Below are 2991 nucleotides of genomic sequence, written 5' to 3' on the forward strand. Positions count from 1 at the left end.
AGGAACTGAGGCCGGTTTTACCTGTGATAAGGCCGCGGATTGGATTACAGGTGCAGAGGTGGGCGGGGCCTCGCTGTAAAATACCCCGATATTGGCGCTGATTGGCTCTTGTTTTGGCCTATACCTGGAGCTGTGAGAGACTACAGGTAAACCAGTTAAACAATACTCTTAAAAAACTGTGATTTATGTTATCGAGTCGTGTTAATATGGGAAGTTATTGTTAAAACGCCAGTTTAGAAGTTAATATTTTTTTAATTTGTTCTGAAATTATTTGTTTGTTAATGTATGCAACAGGTCTGTATCGCTGTGAATTTCCCACTAAGATTTATTTTGCTATATTTTATATTTTTTATATATTTCTTTGTTGTTTTCTAGCATGTCTGTTGGAATTGAGACAATTTCTCAGTAACATTTACACATTTCTTGTGCACAGTTTTGGAAAAACATGAAAAGAGTTGGGATAAAAAAAAAACTTTTTTGTTTTTTGTCACATTTAACTTTTCAGATTACTGAGTTATCAAAACCAACCTGTGAAAAACTGACTAAACATATTTTTGTTTCAAAATCTGAAACCTACACCCAGATCGGATTATGTTCAGTCAAACAGAACCAGAGTGGCAACATGAAGTAGGCTGTAAGATAAAAAAAAGCATCTCATTATGCCCAGATCTCAGATGAAAAACAAAGTTGTTGACATTTATGTGTTGATATTTTAAAAATTTCATAATTTTTCTTAGCACTCTTATTTTTATAAGTGCGAGCACAGAGGCTGTTATTCAGGAGATCTTTTTGGCATTCTTGTTGTTTGCAGATTTCCAGAAACACTCTATAAAATCTTACAGTAAATATTGTTTAGATGAAATGAGGATTTGACTACAACAGATGTGAACTTTAAATGGCTCCATTCCAAAATTACAGCAGGAAACTTACCAATTCCTTTACATTTTACATTTAAATTTTAAACAATTTAATTGATCTATGATTAAATCAAATAGTATTCCCATTCACAGTAAGTAAATGTAAAAGTTTTGGATCTGTGTTAGTCTTTGCAATAGCAAAACTTTGCCTTCAACGCTAACTTCTGACTAATATTTGAAGCTAAATGTTGTCAAACTGATGTGGAAAATTTGTTTTAATGCATAAAGTTAATGTCTAAAGGAGGTTGCTACTTCAAAGACTTAAAAAAGAGAGAAAACGTGTAAAAAAACTTTTCTTTTCCAAAAGAAAACATTTGTAAGTATGATTTACAAAGTATTAGTGTTAGTAGATGGAGCCTCAGTGTGGAAAAATTTGGAATTTTGAAAATGAAATTGTGGAAAAGTCTGGTTTTACCTGTTCAAATGTTCAAAATACTATTAACATGTAATTTAACAATATAATTTGGAGGAAAAAAAATGATAATTTAGGCTGCAAGGGGTGGAAACTAAACAAATGTTCCTATTAGTACCCATGCAATATTTAAGTTTAAAATTTTCTTTGAATATCTGATTTTTTTAATGACTTCTGAACATTTTAAACCATAGCACTGCTGCAAATGAAGCATTAATTATGCAATATTATGAATGCATATAAAAACCTGAGCCAGACTGTAAGAAGGAGTAACCAGGGGATTAAAACCACAAGGTTTTCTTAAAATAAATCTCCATTTTCATACGTTTCCTATGGAAAACCAAAGTATTGGGAGACAATGATGTCAAAACCAACCTCTGACCAAACCCTTGACCCCAAGCAAGTCTTAAAAACAGCTGCAAGCTGGAAGAGCACGCTCCACTGCTTCCTTTTGTGTTTTTGGTGAGCTGCGATGACGACATAACGCCGGCCAGTGGCAGTTCTTGCATAATTAGTTGTCTGGGCGAGCCCCTCTTTGTGCTGCCAGTTTCACATTTTATTAATTCAAATAGCAATGCAGTATTAAAATGAGATCTGCTTCAGTTCTGTTGGGCGGCCATGATGTGCCGCCATATTTTTACTGGTAAAAAGTTCATTTTAATTCGTTTTTTAACTGAAATGCAACATAGTTTTGGTCAAATCTATCCAAGATGACAAAGTTTTGCTACATTTCATTGGCTAAATTTAGTAATCTCAGCTTTAGTTTAGGTATATCTTAATGAAATGTTTATTCTGAAATGAAATACATTTATTTTCATAGTTTTATCCAGAAACACACAGAATTTCTGATTTAAAAACAACTTGTGATTTGATCTCATTGGCTATTTTTATTCAACTTCTTCCTTCCCACATGAATCAATATTGTACATTTTTGATCTCTTTTTATTGGCTGATAAAAATACCAATCATTTGTTATAGTTTCAGATAGAAATAAATCATTGAAGTTTGTTGAAAAACTTTTCAAAAAGAGAAAACTTTCTCATTTTAACGATATTAGAAAAACTCGTTACATCGAGATTCATATCTCATTTAAACCAAAATATTTTTTCTTTTGAATAAGAAAGATCATAAAACTGAAGCAGAAACAAATTTTGGTATTTTTAGACGTTGTCTAGAGGAAACAACATGAGGAAAGTCATTACCTTTATGTAATCTTGTAAATAAGTGTATTTTTATATCTCGTTATAACGAGAAACCTTCTTATTTTAGCAAGTTTTGTATCTTATGACAAGAATTTTTTCTCGTTTTAATGAGAAACTTTCACGTCATAACAAAATTTATTTCCAAGCTTCGACAGTCAAATACTTCTATGAGTCTGTACAGAAACTAGTTTCTAATTAGTTTTTGTACAGAAAAATGCTGAATGAAAGATTTTTGGCCACCAAATGAGGACTGCTGGTGAAAGAACCAGTAGGAATCCAAATCAGAGAGCAACTGGGAGATAAGTCCTGTTTTATCAGAGCTGTTGCCGCTCCGCAGTGCTTGCCGTCCTGGTTGGGGAGCCATATTATATCAAAACCAACCACAGAGATCAGCATCAGGCCTTTACTGTAACATTTTGGGTCATTTTTCTGAGCGAATTAAGGGATTTGTACAAATAAT

Source organism: Poecilia reticulata, linkage group LG22 (genome assembly GCF_000633615.1).
Source record: "Poecilia reticulata strain Guanapo linkage group LG22, Guppy_female_1.0+MT, whole genome shotgun sequence".
Lineage (NCBI taxonomy): Eukaryota > Metazoa > Chordata > Actinopteri > Cyprinodontiformes > Poeciliidae > Poecilia > Poecilia reticulata.